Below are 17,644 nucleotides of genomic sequence, written 5' to 3'. Positions count from 1 at the left end.
CTGTGTGCTCTTTCTACTTCTTCTTTAAGGTATAGACCCAATTCTTCACATATGACCCTCTTTAAAAAATGGGCTCATGACAATTGGGAGTCTAGTAGAATGCTGTCCACAGTGACTGTGTTATGACCTTAGCCTGATAAAACTAGCGAGGGAGACCAGAAGACAAAAATGCACTTATGGAGCTGGGCACAGTGCATGAAAATATTGTGAGCTGTGAGGTGTTTACAAGTCGAAGACCTTCTGAATGTATTGGCCACCTTTCCGGCAGTGACGACCTACCCAGGAGAACGTGGCCGTCACGAAGGACCTCCTGCACCCGTCCCCGGGAGAGGAAAAGAAGAAGCGCCTGGTGCAGACCCCCAACTCCTACTCCATGGACCTGAAGTGCCCCGGATGCTACAGAGTCAACACCATCTTTAGCCATGCACAAATGGTAGTTCTGTGTGTCCGCTGCTCCACTGCCCTCTGCCAGCCCACAGGAGGAAAAGCAAGGATTACAGAAGGATGCTCCTTCAGGCGGAAGCAGCACTAAAAGCACTCTGAATCAAGATGAGTGGGACGCTATCCCAATAAACAGATTTTGGATTAAATACATAAATAAATAAACAAATAAATGTATTGGCCAAAACACTTAGTTTAAATTCAAATGAAAGATGACTTAAAGAAGCCTTCTAGTGCCCAGAATCCTCGACGAACACTGTACAACCTGCAAATAACTCCACCAGATCAGCTTAACCCTGACTGAATATTCCCTAACAATTTCCTTCCCCTGTCAGACATACACACTTTGACTGACATGAATGAGAAAATATGAAGTTACACGTATAATTCTAAATGCCAACCCTTCAATGACAAGAATATGGCTGGTCTTCCCATGGTAGGTTCTGCTATCCCTCAGCTATTTCCCTGAAGCCTGACTTTGTCCCTCTGTCCTACCTCGACAAAGAAGATCCAACAGCTAAAAATGATAATCTAAACTCTCACAGTGTCAAATATATAAACATCATGTCATTAATTAGTGTTAGACTCCATTAAATAGGCTAATAAACCTATGTTGTAACTAAGAAATATATCAAAGCCCCACTTCACAAAGCACCAAGCCCAAATAGTTACACAGACGGATACTATCAAATTTTCAAAGGAATGGATAATTCTAATGTTATTTAAATTTGTAGGAGTAAAAGGTAGAAAGATTTAAAATTCTTTGTATATTGCCAGAAAAACACTGATTCAAGCACCCTTTAAAGAAGATAAAAACCCGTAAAGCCATCTCATTTATGATTCATACATTCATATAAATATTAATATAGAAATCCTAATGAAAATATCAATAAACAGAATCCATCAATACTTTAAAAGAATAATACATGCATGATCATGTGAGGCTTTTACTAGTAAGACAAAAATGGTTCAATATTAGAAGATTTACCAGATTTCATTAGCAGATCAAAGGAGAAAAAATGATAATATTTATAAATTTAGAAACATGTTTGATAAAATTCAACATAAATTCCTAATTTAAAAAAATTTTTTAAGATTTATTTATCATTTTAGAGAGAGAGAGAAAGACAGAGAACACACAGAGCAGAGGGGAACAGGGAGAGGGAGTGAGAGTCCCAAGCAGACTTCACACTGAGCATGGAGACCCACTCAGGGCATGATCCCACCACCCTCGAGGTCACGACCTGAGTCAAAACCAAGAGTCAGACACTCAATTGACTGTGCCACCCAGGCACCTCTTAAAAATTCTTAATAAAACAAAGAAAAGTAGTTATAGTTCCTTAACATGATTATATGGGGGGGGATCTGAAATCCAAGGTCTATATTATGACTAATGACAAAATTCTAGAAACAATCTTACTAAATTCAGGAACAAAACATAGATACACACTATCACCACTATTATTTAACATTATCCTAAAAGTATGAATCAATGCAATTAGAAGAGAGAAAGAAATGAGATGCAAACAGCAAAGGAAGAGGCAAAATCATCAGTATTTACATTTAATGTAATTAAAAAAGAAGACCTATGAGATGAAACTGGAAAAACTATTATAAACAGTAAGACAATCAATATAGCACCTTTCCTGAATAAAAAAATAAATAAAACTCAGAAAACATTATGCCAAAAAGGATCTTATTTATAAGATCAGTAACTAAACAAAAAATCTTAAGAATAAGTTTAATAACAAATATAAAAAAAGGGGCGCCTGGGTGGCACAGCGGTTAAGCGTCTGCCATCGGCTCAGGGCGTGATCCCGGCGTTATGGGATCGAGCCCCACATCAGGCTCTTCTGCTATGAGCCTGCTTCTTTCTCTCCCACTCCCCCTGCTTGTGTTCCCTCTCTCGCTGGCTGTCTCTCTCTCTGTCGAATAAATAAATAAAATCTTTAAAAAAAAAATGTAAAAAAAATCTATATGAACTTTAAGACTCCAGAAAGCCATAATACAGTCTCAAATAAATTTTAAAGGTATCCTGTTCCTGGGTATTGTAAAATTATCAACTTATCTCAATTAAATTATAAAGGTAATGCAATCTCAATAAGAATACTAACAGATTTTTGTCATTGTTGTCATCTGCAAACAGATAAGCTGATTCTAAAGGTCAGATAATAAAATGAAACATGCTAGTATAGCCAGGAAAATTCTAGATTTTAAAATACTATAAGGTTTTAATAATTAAAAGTTTGCACTGGGTGCATGAAAAGCAATGAAATAGAAGAAATGTCCAGCAATAGACCCACTTATATAAGAATTTAGTATACAATAAAACTGTACTTCAAATAGGTGGAGAAAAGATAGAGTCTAGGAGGCTGAAAAAATAAAACTAAATTTCTATCTACCTTGTTTCTCTAACATAATAAATTCTGATTGACCAAAGATAAAAATAACTAATCCATGAAAATACTAGAAGAAAACAACAGATAATCTCTCTTGCCTCTAAATGTGAAAGTACTTTCTAAGTAAAACACAAAATCCCAAAACTTTATAAATAGCTAAATTTGACAGCATAAGAATTTTTAAATATACAAAGAAAAAAGTGTCATAAGTCAAAACCTAAACAACAAACTGCAAAATATATTGTCAGCACATATGACAAAGGGCAAATTTTCTTATACAGAGAGAAGAGAACTCTTACAACTTGATCAGAAAAAGCCCAATGAAGCAATAAGAAAAAGGCAAAGGACATGAAACCAGAAGATCACAAAACAAATACTAACAAATGGCTTTAATCCATAAGAAGATGTTCAACTTTAGTCAGAAAGAAAAGTTAAAATAAGATAACATTTTCACCTAGCCAACAGGCAAAAGTCAAAAAGATCTCAAATGCAGTGTTCTGGTTAAAATGTGGGGATTCAGGTACTCTCACATAGCACTAATGGAAGTATAAATTGGTCAACTCCCATGAACCTCCTTTTGACCATATCTACCAAAATTGAACCATATACTCTTTGACCCAGCTTCTAGAATTACACTTCTAAAAATTTATCCCAAAGATACACACATGGGAAAGATATATGTAAAAAAAAAAAAAGATAAATTATTATATATAACTGCCTGTAAGAGCAAAAACCTGGGGAAATTTTAAATGTCCACTGGCAAGGGATGGTTAAATAATGAACAGTTCACCCAGACAATGGAATACTGAGCAGCCAGTAAAAAGGACTGCAATGGACCTGAAAAAGTACAAGGAGCTGTAGAGTTTACATATGTACCCATCTGTATGAAAAGGGAACTGGAATCACATACGTTTGTGCATGCCTAAACTATTACTCAAGATACCCAACGGGAAACTGATAAATACTTGTTTCTCTGGAGTAGAAGGGAATTTAATTTGCTATTGAACATTATTTTTATAGTGTTTGAGTTTTTTAGTTTGGGCATTTTTATTCTATATACATAATAATATATTCATATTATATTAATAGTCATATTATATGTAATATATTATATATACATTATATATTATTATAATACAATATATATTAGTATGATATGTTAATATAATTAATATATTAATATAATAATATATAATATATATTGCTATATATTATATGTAATATATATTATATATAGATAGATAATATAATTTTTTTTAAGTAGGCTCCACACCCAACATGGAGCCCAATGTGGAGCTTGAACTCACAACCCTGAGATCAAGACCTGAGCTGAGACCAAGATTCAGACACTTAACCAACTGAGCCACCCAGGTGCCCCCAGTTTGGGCATTTTTAAGTTAAAAAAAGAATATATCTTTCATCTTAGTTTCAGACATGTTACTTACAAAATACCAATTTTACTTTTAAATAAATGCTTTTTTCTTCTTAAGTAAATAAAATAACCTCTTACTATTTCTTACACAGAGCTTAAAATTATACAGAACATTCACAATGTTCTAGGAAGTGAACTTTTAAAATTCCTTCCTATAAAAACATATATACTAGGACCCTTAAGCATAAGTCATTAGACCACTGGTTTTGAATACCTAGCACACTGGTTAACAATAAAAACATATATACTAGGACCCTTAAGCATAAGTTATTAGACCACTGGTTTTGAATACCTAGCACACTGGTTAACAAAGCGTAAGCAAATACTTTATAAATGGTTGTTGGATGAGATAAAGCAAAAATGAACTGGGTAAAACAAAACGTGCTTCCCAGGATTAGTCTTTGGTATATGAGAAACAACTTCCGTGTTGTGTCAAAGGCTTAGAAAGTTTTCAGTCACCCTCAGAACAACCACAGAGCCAGATATACTGGTTAGAGTGGATTCTTGAGAAGATACTCTTTCCCAAACAATCACCACTTTTGTCTTCCCAGTTCTGTCTTGTTGATCAGCACATCTTTTCTTCAATCTCCCAGTTCTTCCCTTAGGTAAGGTTTATCTGGGACAAACAGAAGTACCTTCCTTTCAATGAACCCAACTGACCACTGATCTATCCAAAATTCAGTAATTATCCAAAATTCTGTGCTTACTGCGTAGCAGGAGCACAATAAGAATTTGTTGAGATAAATTAACATTTGACAGGGTAATTATACAAGGAAATGAATTCAACTTTGGGTGAGAGAGCACGTAGGGAAAAAAACAAAAACAATCTTTTTAAGTACTATTTATTAAGTATAAAGCCCAACCTTTTGTGGACTGTTGAACACACGATGTAAACTTCAGAGCCTACAAATTCTTCCCTGTTTTACAGGGACTAGAGTATGTGTAACCTGACCTCATTTTACAGTGTGTGGCATTTTTTTTTCCCGTTTTCTCTTTCAACAGTGAGTAATATCCATTAAAGCTCCAGCATTTTCTGAAAGATACTCTTATTGCTGATTAACTATTCATATAGTAGAAGATGGTTTGCTTGGCCCTTTACAACTTTTTCCAGTCCATTATCAATATCAAGTCACAGTCCAACAGCCACACAGTGCCAGTATATGATGCTATATATGAATGAAACAGTGTGGCAGATGAGAACAGTATCAAAACATTTAAAACATACAGTGAAGATACAGATATATCCATCCTAAAATTAATTTGCTACAAGTTACCCTAATAGAATGAAAACATTACTGCACATTCAAAGATGCCAAATCCATTATTAGGTAGTTGCTCAGGGGATAACTGAATTCAACTTGTTTATTTTAAATAGTAGTTCACAGTCATCATGCAGCCTTCCCAGATACTTCTGACCTAAAACAAATTTAGGTTTCTCTTCCAAATTCTTCTTTGGTACTTCAAAAACTTACTGCTAGCGCCATCTCTTCTACCTCTAAGGCATTTCTTCAGTCCAATAACTGACTCCCAAGAAGGCAGTTCTAATCAAGCATCCCTACATAATTATAGAGTCTTTGGGAAACTCCAGGAGACCATGCAGATTCAAGAGTGAAAAAAAAGAGTCATTTAATCAAGGGCTGGGGTGGGGGGAGTGGCTTTTTTTTTTAGTGAATCCAGTTAGTCACAAACTTTTGATGCCTTCTATTTAATGTCTTTACATAGTACACGATAAATACCATTCTATTTGTGAGAATCACTGGAAGGTGTGCAGGTTCAACTATATCACCATGATGAAATATTTGTGCCTAAAAAAATTCAGATGAGATGGAAGTCATTTGGTCAAAATCTTTGGATAAAAACTGCTCTGAGGGAGGAGGCCTCTTTAAGAGTTCTGGACTCACGGTCTTCTTTCATGATGAACAGACCCAGCTTTGGAAGCATGCACATTTCTGCAGTGGCTCTGAAGTTCTACTAGACCGGGAACAGATGATGGTGATTTTTTTATGTCTTCTTTTTATTAGTATTATTATTCAAATTCCAATATGGTAAAGTGTTATATTAGTTTCAGGTGCACAATATAGTGATTCAACAGTTCCATACATCGCCCAGTGCTCATCACGACAAGTGCACTCTTTAATCCCCATCACCTATTTCACCCATCCCTCTACCACCTCCCTCTGGTAACCGTCAGATTGTTCTCTATAGTTAAGAGTCTGTTTCTTGGTTTCTCTCTTTTTTTTTTCTTTTGCTTATTTGTTTTGTTTTTTTTTTAATTCCACATATGAGTGAAATCATATGGTATGTGTCTTTCTCTGACTGACTTATTTCGCTTAGCATTATACTCTCTAGCTCCATCCATGTCATTGCAAATGGCAAGATTTCATTCTTTTTTATGGCTGAATAGTATTCCATTGTGTATATATACCACCTCTTCTTTTTTCTTTTTTTTTTTTTTTTTAAGTTTTCTTTAAATTCCAGTTAGGTAACACCAAGTGCAATATCAGTTTCTGGTGCACAATACAGTGATTCAACACTTACATACAACATCCAGTGCTTGTCACAACAAGTGCACCCATTAATTCCCATCATCTACTAATCCATCTTCCTACCCACCTCCCCTCTGGTAACCATCAGTTTGTTCTCTATAGTTAAGAGTCTGTTCCTTGATTTGCCTCTCCCTCTCTCTCTTTTTCCCTATTGCTCATTTGTTTCATTTCTTAAATTCCACATATGAGTGAAATCATATGGTATTTGTCTTTCTCTGACTGACTTGCTTCACTTAGCATAACACTCTAGCTCCACCCATGTCATTGCAAATGGCAAAATTTCATTCTTCTTGATGGCTGAGTAATATCCCATTCTGTCTATATAGCACATCTTCTTTATTCATTCATCAGTCAATGGACATTTGTGCTCTTTCCATGATTTGGCTATTACAGATAATACTGCTATAAATAAACATTGGGTGCAGTATCCCTTTGAAGTATTTTTGTATTTTTTGGGTAAATACCTAGTAGTGCAATTGTTAGATCATAGGATAGTTCTATTTTTAACTTTTTGAGGAAATTCCATACTGTTTTCCACAGTGGCTGCACCAGTTTGCATTCCCATCAACAGTACAAAAGGGTTCCCCTTTCTCCACAACCTGACCGACACTTGTTGTTTCTTGTGTTGCTACGTTAGCCATTCTGACAGGTGTGAAGTGATATCTCATTGTGGTTTTGATTTGCATTTCCCTGATAATCAGTGATGTTGAGTATCTTTTCATGTGTCTGTTGGCCATCTATATGTCTTCTTTGGAAAAATGTCTATTCATGCCTTCTGCCCATTTTTAACTGGATTATTCATTTTGGGGGTGTTCAGTTTTATAAATTCTTTATATATTTTGGATACTAATCCTTTATCAGATATGTCATTTGCAAATATCTTCTCCCGTTCCATAGGTTGCCTTTTAGTTTTGTTGATTGTTTCCTTCGCTGTGCAGAAGCTTTTTATTTTGATGAAGTCCTAATAGTTTGTTTTTACTTTTGTTTCCCTTGCCTCAGGAGACATAGCTAGAAAAAAGTTGCTATGACTGATGTCCAAGAGGTTACTGCCTGTGTTCTCTTCTAGGATTTTTATGGTTTCAGGTTTCACATTTAGGTCTTTCATCCATTTTGAATTTATTTTTCTGTGTGGTGTAATAAAGTGGTCCAGTTTCATTCTTTTGCATGTTATTGTTCAGTTTTCCCAACACCCTGGGTTGAAGAGACTGTCCTTTACCCACTGGATATTCTTTCCTGCTTTGTCAAAGATTAGCTGACCATATAATTGTGGGTTCATTTCTGGGTTTTCTACTCTGTTCCATTGATCTATGTGTCTATTTTTGTGCCAGTACCATACTGTGTTTTTTTTAAGTACCATACTGTCTTGATCATTACAGCTTTGTAATATAACTTGAAGTCCAGAATTGAGATGCCTCCAGCTTTGCTTTTCTTTTTGAAGATTGCTTTTTGAAGATTGCTTTGGTCTTTTGTGGTTCCATACAAATTTTGGGATTGTTTGTTCTAACTCTGTGAAAAATGCTGGTGGTAATTTGATAGGGATTGCATTAAACGTGTAGATTGCTTTGGGTAGATAGACATTTTAACAATATTTATTCTTCCAATACATGAGCATGGAATGTCTTTCCATTAATGTGTGTCATCGTCAACTTCTTTCATCAGTGTTTTACGGTTTTCAGAGTACAGCAGACCACAGTAATTTTTAAGAAAGATTACTGAGAGTATGTATCAATCACCATCTTAGAAGGAAAAAAATTTTTAACCCTTCCAGAAACTGTAAACAGTGTTAAAATGTAGAACAACACAATTCAGTAAATAAGCATTGCCACAGTATATTTAAAAGTTAAGTAAAAATTAAGCAGGTTATATGATTAGACATAAAAACAGTTTAAGTATAAATTCTATAAAGTGAGAGGCAGGATGACAACTCTCTTTTTATACTTAACAACTCTTCTAAGCTTTACATACCTAAAATTTTTTTTCAATCAGTATATATTACTTTTGAAATAATAAAAATACAGATTCAAAAAAATATTAATCTAAATTGTTAATCTCAACTTTAAATAAGTTAATCCCAGTCATATAGAAATAATCAATTCCAATTCTTCAGAAATCAACTAAGTGTAAATACAAATACATTTTATGCATTTTTTTTCAAAAACTAGTTAAAGAAACAAACTTAAACCTTCCCATATAAGCCAAAAGAACTGATTTCTCAATCCATTAAAGTAATAAAACAGAGCCCAGATTTGGCAGATAATCAGAAATCCTCAACATGCTCAGTTAGTTTCGTGGGAACTACACTGTAATTCACATGCACTGAAATTTTCTTAAGTGATTATAACTAAACATATGTCATTTTATGTCCTAGAACAATTTCAGTCAACGTGGTTTTGGTGGTAGTGCTGAAAATGCACTCCCAAGTCAAATTTAGGAGGGACAGTAGATGGGACAAACCTCTATGTAAAAGGTCACACAGCTGTCAGGACACCCTGTAGAAGAAAGACTTCTATGAAATAAAGATAGTTAATGACATTTATTTGGCAAAATTATTAAATAAACAGAATGGAGAGAGTGACTGCCAATGGGTAGAGGTTTCTTCTCAAGGGTGAAGACTGAGATAGTGGTGGTAAATATCCGTACAAAAACCTCTTCATCTGCATACTTTAAAGGGGTAGATTTTATGGTATGTGAATTATATCTTAATTTTTTAAAACTAACTAATAAATCTCAAGAAATAAAACAATGGCCAAAAATGACTAATGTCATTCTGAAATGCATGTATAATATTTTAGCAGAGCCATCAGCTGGGCCCAGAAAGTTAAACAAGACACATAAAGCAAGGCTAATGTCCTGGTGATTTCAGAGTTAATGTGTTTGGTACTTTGATTTTAAAAAGAAGATATAAAAAGCCTGGAACTCAACCCCCCAATTTTTATTCTTCCTCTGAGAAGCTGCCTTCTGAAAAATTCCCCATGGTTTTCTAAATATGTCCAGACAAAGGCAAAGGAAACACATTGAAGTCCATTACTTCCAGAAGTAGCCAGTCCTTCAGCCTTATCAACTTGTTCAATGGCAGGAGATGAGCGCCCACAAGTGCACCCAGCACTGTGACACCTTCCTCCACCATAGGATTTCTTTCATGTGCCTTTAGCTCTTTTGAGTGTGGAATGCTTTTAGAGAAGGCATCTAAGAGGTCTGTGCAGCTAAGCCAATTTCCTTTTCTTTTAGTACAATGGACAACTTTTTGGTTTCAATGGACTTCTATAGTATGGATAAATAAAAGCAAAGAACACATCACCTATTTGCAGAGGACAATCTACAGATCATTCAGCCTCTCCATGTCCAAATGCAACAGCCTGCAGGACTGAAATCCCTTTCCAGGAGATGTGCTTTTTAAACCATAAGAAAATAAAAGCATGTAATGAGGCCAGCTAAAACTGTCAGCCATAGCTATTAAGTGTTTACATAAAGCCATACATGAGTGGCTTTGAACGCCAATAAAGAAAAAAACAATTTTTTCCTTAAAAACTAAAGGATAATGGCAAGAAGGGAACATGAGTGGGGCTTCTGGGGTACTGGTAATATTCTGTTTCTTGAGTTAGGTATTGAAGGCATGTGTCTGATTAGTTTGTGAAAATTCAGCAAGCTGTAGAATTATGACATGCACTTCTTTGAATGTATGGCCATAAAAGGTAAAAAAATAAAAAAAGGGAAATAAAATTGCTGAATAAACATTAAAGACTTCATTAGTTTCTTACCTAAACTAAAACATAAGTTTAAGAGTAAGGATGATGATGATGATGATGATGACAGCTAACTCTTAATAAAGCACTACAATGCCAGGCTAAACCCTTTACGTACACTTTATCTTACAATGAGATAACATACTTTCATATTTTTAAAAAGGGCTGGACCATGTGTGCTCTATAAATATGTCTACAACCTAATATCTAGCAGGGACTGGTATAGCAGGATATTTGGTCCCACTATAAATGACTTTTGAGTAAGTCTAAAGCCCCTACACTGTCAAGAAGGAACGGACCACTTCATCTGAAACACCCACACCCCAAGGATAAACAGGGAGTTCAAAAACAATCAAACTTTTCCTGGGATTTCCTCACTTCCTCCTGCCAATGGGGCTGTCATGAAAGCAGGGCTAGAAAAACAACTATTTTCAACCCAAACATCCCTCGCCACTCCACACGCTCAGGTGGCTGCTCTAGTTGCCCCTATAATTCCACAGAAGTCTGGCTAAGCCTGCAATTCTTAAGGTACATTTTTGAACCTGGGTCCAAAGGAATCTTTGCTAGGTACAAGTAAGAAGCAAATGAATGGGGGCGCCTGGGTGGCGCAGCGGTTAAGCGTCTGCCTTCGGCTCAGGGCGTGATCCCGGCGTTCTGGGATCGAGCCCCACATCAGGCTCCTCTGCTATGAGCCTGCTTCTTCCTCTCCCACTCCCCCTGCTTGTGTTCCCTCTCTCGCTGGCTGTCTCTATCTCTGTCGAATAAATAAATAAAATCTTTAAAAAAAAAAAAAAAAGAAGCAAATGAATGACTAGTTTTCTTTTTGTATCCTGAAGACTTCTTAAGACCAAATCCCTACTAATTTAACTTCAGGGGCTAATGAAATTTTGGTATGATGGCATTATATTATATTAAACTGTCAGCTACTAAAATTTAAATTTTGAAAAACCAGTTATCAAGCATCTTCCTTTGCTAGACACTACAGGGTTCTTTATATCCTTTATCTCCACTTAACCCTCGAAATAGCTAACATCTACTGTGCCTACTATGTGCCAGGCATCACAATAAAGTGTTTTACATTCATTAATCCATTTAATGTCAGAACAGCCCTACAAGGTAAATACTAATACAATTATTCTCATTTTTCATATGAAGAACCTGAGGTCTAGAAAAGGTTGAGAAACTTACCAAAGGGCATACAACTAGAAGTGGCTGAGTGGAGACCTGAAGCCAGGCAATTAGGTGTGAGAGTCCTCAGCCTTAACCACTGTACTCCACTGCCCTTCACCACTCACTGAAACAGATATAATCCCCCTGTCAGAGAAGGCAATAATGAGTTCAGAGTACATCATTTACTTGCCCAAGGTCAGAAAGCTAGTAATGAATGGGCCTGGATTCAAACGCAGCCCTACAGGAGGTCAAAGGGCATGCTATTTTTATTCTCCTCCCAGCTTACTGGACTTAGTGATAAAACAGAACTGACGCCTAGCTTCTCCGCAGTGAACCGAGGATTGAAAGGAAGCCATCTAAAGCACATTCCCCCAACACCTCTGCTTGCTTTCTCTAAGCTTCAGGATCTTTTGTATAGTACTGTTCGCTTCTTTCAGAGTTTACATATTGTTTTACAGCAGAAAGTGGCAAGGAAAAGAATGCAATAAGAGGAACAGGTTAGCCATAAGTGACTGCAATACAGAATAAAGCCAGGCAAAGCATTTTTAGACTGTTTACTGCAGAAAATGTATAGTAAGCAGAGCAACTAAGCCCTCTTATTGTGGGTTATGCACAAAAAAGAGAAGAAAATATTTTTCATACCTTATTATTTTACCAGGCAGAGTCTTCAAAGTGTTATTCAAGTGTTTGGATGTGTTTGAGAGAGTTTCTGGGCCCAAAGCCTTAAAGTCCTCAAGATAGGTTTTCTGCAAAGTCTGCTTCCCAAGGATAGGGCATGGTTTCTCTGCCTTGGCACTACTGACACTTAGGGTGCATAATTCTTTGTTGTATGGGGATGTCCTGTGTATTGTAGGATGTCTAGCAGTATCTTTAGTTTCTACGCACTATAGACCAGTAATATAACTTCTCCCATGCCCCCTGCAGTTGTGACAACCAGTATGTCTCCAAACATTGCAAAAGGTCCTCTAGGGGAGGGGCACTTGGGTGGCTCAGTCAGTCAACTCAGTCAGCTCTTGGTTCGGCTCAGGTGATGATCTCGGGTCATGATCTCGGGTCATGAGATGGAGCCCTATGGTGGGCTCATGCTGAGCGTAGAGTTAGCCTGAGATTCTTTCCCCCCTCCTTCTCCCTCCTCTTCTGCTCCTCCCCCTGCTTGTTCATGTGTGTGTGTGCACGTTCTCTCTCTCTAAAATAAATAAGTAAAATCTTAGACCTAAAATCTTAAAAAAAAAAAAAAAAGTTCTCTAGGGGAAAAAAAATCATCCCATGTTGAGAAACATTGGAACAAGTCTCCAATTCTAATAATTAAAACTATTCCTACTTTTGGCCTCCTCTCACTTTTGTGCTTATTTGTATTATTCTCATCTGTAGTGGTTGCTTTATAAACATCCTTATTTGTTTTACATATTCAGACAGGAACCATGTTTATACTTTTAAATCTCCCACAGCTGCAAGTCATTCGTTCTGTTTAAAGGACTCAACAAAATGTCAAAATGTCAAGAAATCCAGGTGCTCCTTAAAAAAATAGTAACTCTGAAGAAAGGGTATATGGGAGTTCCTTGTACTAATCTTATAACTTTTCTGTAAGTTTGAAATTATATCAATGTAAAAAGTTGCAAAAATATTTTTAGAAATATAAGAGAACATATTTGCAAATCATATCTAACAAGGTGTTAATATTTAGAACACAAAAACTGCTAAAACTCAACAACTACAAAAAACAAATAACCTGGTTAAAAAATGGGCAGAAGACTTGAATAGACATTTCTCTAAAGATGATATACAAATGGCCAATAAGGATATGAAAATATACTCAACATCATTAATCATTAGAGAAATGCAAATCAAAATCACAAGGTATTGCTTCACATCCGTAAGGATGGCTACTATTTAAGAAACAGAAAATAATAGTTTTGGCGAATATGTACAGAAGTAGGAACCCTTGTGTGCTGTTAGTGGGAGTGTAAAATGGGGCAACCACTATGGAAAACAGCATGGCAGTTCCTCAAAAAAATTAAAAATAGAGCTACCATATGATCCAGCCATCTCCCTTCTAGGTATATATCCAAAAGAACTGAAAACAAGATCTTGAAGAAATATTTACATACCTATGTTCATAGCAGTATTATTCACAATAGCAAAGAGATGGAAACAACCCAGATAGCCATTGCCAGATGAATGGATAAACCAAATGTGGTACATACATACCACAGAATAATATTCAGCCTTAAAACAGAAGGAATTCAGGGTTCCTGGGTGGCTCAGTCGGTTAAGCATCTGCCTTCAGCTCAGGTCATGATCTCAAGGTCCTGGGATCAAGTCCACATGGGCTCCCTGCTCAGTGGGGAGTCTGCTTCTCCCTCTACCTCTGCCCCCCCCCCGTGCTTGTATGCATGCTCTCTCTGCCTCTCGCTTAAATAAATAAATAAAATCTTTAAGGGAAAAAAAGGAAGGAAATCTTATTGCATTCTACAACATGGGTGTATTTTGAGAACATTTTGCTAAGTGAAATAAGCCAGTCACAAAAAGACAAATACTGAATGATTAATTTAAGAAACATTTATGGGGTACCCACTCTGTATAAAACACCAAGGTGGTACAGTATACCCGGAAGTAGACATACAAGAACCAGTGAGTAGAAACAGGCATAATGCTAGCTTAAATATCCCTACCCATAACTTCTACCCAATTTCAGGAAAGTAAAAATGTTTTTCAACTCAGATTCAATACTGCCAAGGAAATATCATGTTTTTATCCTGAGACCTCAGCTTTCTCTGAAATGATGATTAGTAATAATTGCATGGGTGAAAAAAACCACAAAGCAACTTCTGTTTCCCATGACTGGAGGAGCTGAGAAAGGTAGCTAATGGTGTTACCTGTTAAGAACTGAGTTACTATGGTTTTCAATATGATTCATAAAGCTCCCCAAAGTAGAAAATGTCCCTTTTGTACATGAGAATTCTATAAACTACTTCATGTTGGACATTTTCTAAAAATGCCATTCCTTTAACTCAATAATTAGCATAGAGGAAACAAGTATATTTTGATGACATTATATAAAATAAAATAAGGTTGATGATTTCTATTCCTTTCAAAAGTATTCCCACACTATCAATAAGCTGTTTTCCACTCATACAACTTTTTGATGCCTCTCTTCTTTGGCTGAATATAAACCAAGAATGTTTGAGCTTCAAATCTTTTGTGGGGAGGGGGGAATTAGCGGGACGGGGGCAGGGGCATAAAAAAGAGAGAGAGAGAATCTTAAGCTCCACGCCCAGCGTGGAGCCCAAGTGGGAGGGGGGGTTGATCTCACGACCCCGAGAGATCAGGACCTGAGCAGAAATCAAGAGTGGGATGCTTAACCAACCGAGCCTCCCAGGCACCCCAAGTTTCAAATCTGAAGTCTATGAATCACTATTTCCACCCCCAGGCAGCTGAAATTGTTCATTTACATTTCCCCACTCTCTGAGACTCACTAAATACTATGTATAATATCACTTTGCATGATGCTTTTGGGAAGGAAGTTATAGATTGAACCTTTTTTCAACTGAGCTCTAGGACGTGTTCTTCTGTACTTACATTTAAAAACTGAGGCATGACTAGTGTCCTGTAATCCATAACACCACTAACCAAATAACTGAACCACCTTTTGAAGGGCACATTGAGGTAAACCTGAAATTTTGCCTAGCTTCCTCTGAGGAGCCAGTCTCAATTCCCCAAATTCCTGCCTAACAACCAGAAATACAGTTACCTGTCAAACACGTGAAATCACTTGCCTAGGCTATCCTGCAGAATTCTCCATATTTAATTTGTGCTTTCCTCGGTCCTTACTTAAAGGACTTCTGGGTGGACTATATGCTGCAGAAGCCATGAGAGGGGATGAAGGAAACAAAGAGAGGAAATACAAGTGAATAATATAAGTAAATTACTTTATCTCCTCAACCGGATTCCATTCCCATATACTTGAAACATTTATTACAGATAATCAAAGTGTTAGATACCTCAGAGATGACTTGCACATGAATGTCTTGCGAAGCCATCCCTGCAAAAAGACAGTGTGGTACTGAGAAGAAGAGGACTTTGGAATCAGACAGACGTGGGAAATATTTTCATCCCAGCATTGCCACTTAGCAGTTGTGTAAACCGGGGCACACAGAAGTCTGAGCTTCAGTACCCCCAACTGTAAAATGGGATAACAGCTGCCTCAAAAAACCATGAGGACTCAGCGAGAGAGAATCAACAAAAGCACCTGACATGCTGCAGGCATTCAAAAGCCAGAATGAGCCAAGCCCTTTGGTTCCCAGCACATATCAGACATAGAAAATGCAGTCACACAACTTGGTGTTTCCTTTTCATTTGTTAGGCATCATTCTTTGCAGAATTACGGTAAGGCATTGTTATTATTAAAAGGCAAGCAACTGGGACAGTGCAGGCACACCACAGGAACTCATCAGAGGCATGAAACTCAAGGAAGCTGAACTCTGGGTGGAGAGAAAAAGTACCTTAAAAATGAAAAATAACACAAAATGTGCAATTGCCTATCACAGACAATAAGTTCAAAGGAGGGAATGATTGCAACCAAGCAAGAACGCATGAAAGAGCTGGAAATTGAGGGGAGCCTTGAAATTAGGACAAGACACCAGGTATGGCAAGAGGAGTAAGAACTCTCTCAGAGAATGGAATAGAACTGACAAAGGAGCAGCAATGGGCATATGTATCCATCGGGCATTCAGGGAATAATAGACCATTTCTGCTGTAGTGCAGAGTGTTACGTAGAGGAGCCACAGAAGATAAGGTTGAGTAAGGTAAAGTAGTCAGGGATGCCATTAGGAGAACTCAAAAAACATTTTTTTCAAAGAAATAAATTATGGTTGGTATAAATCACACACTTTTAAAAAAAAGAAACAATGTATAACTCAGTGAGTTGAGAAGACCAATCTATTAGAGACATCATTGAGTGGGTTGGATTGAAGAGAGACTAGAAACTAAGTGATCAGTTAAGAAGCCACTACCACAGCTCAAGCAGGAAGCAATGAAAGGCTGAATTAGCACGGTGATGGTACGAATATAAAGATGGAGACAGGGATGAGAGATATTATATGAAGTCTCATAGACATGAACGAAGAGGAAAGAAGCAAAGATGACATGGTAGTTCCAAGACTGGGAGACTGGGAGAATGACAGCACCATGAGAGGAAAAGACAAATCTAGGGAGGAAATTAATCTAGGGATACAAAAAGCAAATACAGTTTCAGACCGGTTGTTATCACGGTAATACCCAGAAAGAAAGTACAAAGTCAGCATGTAAAGACATGAGTTTAAGATGGGAAGGGAAGCTCTATGCTCAGAAAGGCTGGCTGACTCCATAGACGCTGCTAGTGCAAATGAAAGAGGACCAGCACACTGAGTAGAGCCCTCCTCAAAACCCAGGTTCATGAAGGAAGTGAAACTCCCAAAGACATTGGAGAAGGGGCAAAAAAATGTAAGTGTTGTCACCAAAGTTGAGAAGATGAGTCTCAAGAAGACAAAGGTACTGAAGAAAGCCAGAACCTACGGAAAACTCAGATGAGAGCTGAAAACAGGCCATGATACATGGCAAATATGAGATCCCTGGAAACCTTAAAAAAAAGGGGGGGTTCAGAAAAGTGTCAGAAGAGCAAATGAGGAAGTAGGAAGAAAGCAGAAGCAGTGTCTACAGTGTATGCTTTCAAATGCATTTTTCTAAGTCTCATTCAGATCGTTAATTGGAATACGAGAACATGTGGATTTAAGAAAATGCAAGAATTGGGGCATCTGGGTGGCTCAGTCAGTTCAGCATCTGACTGTTGGTTTCAGCTCAGGTCATGATCTCATGGGTCGTGGGATCAAGTGCCAAGTAGGGTTTAGCGCTCAGTGAGGAGTCTGCTTGAAGATT

At 37.1% G+C, this 17,644-nt stretch overlaps 1 protein-coding gene and 1 pseudogene across 2 annotated transcripts in view; one reads left to right on the top strand and one right to left on the bottom strand.

Moving 5' to 3' along the window:
- Nucleotides 1–17,644, bottom strand: part of PPM1L (protein phosphatase, Mg2+/Mn2+ dependent 1L) — a 289,156-nt gene that overhangs the window by 255,884 nt on the left and 15,628 nt on the right. The window lies entirely within an intron of this gene.
- LOC148108437 (small ribosomal subunit protein eS27-like pseudogene) lies at nucleotides 374–586 on the top strand (annotated as a pseudogene).

This window comes from Ursus americanus, chromosome 20, assembly GCF_024610735.1.
Source record: "Ursus americanus isolate L20-20 chromosome 20, mUrsAme1.1.p, whole genome shotgun sequence".
Classification (NCBI taxonomy): Eukaryota; Metazoa; Chordata; class Mammalia; order Carnivora; family Ursidae; genus Ursus; species Ursus americanus.
The sequence above is the reverse complement of the archived record's forward strand: the minus strand, read 5'-3'. Positions and strand labels throughout refer to the sequence as shown.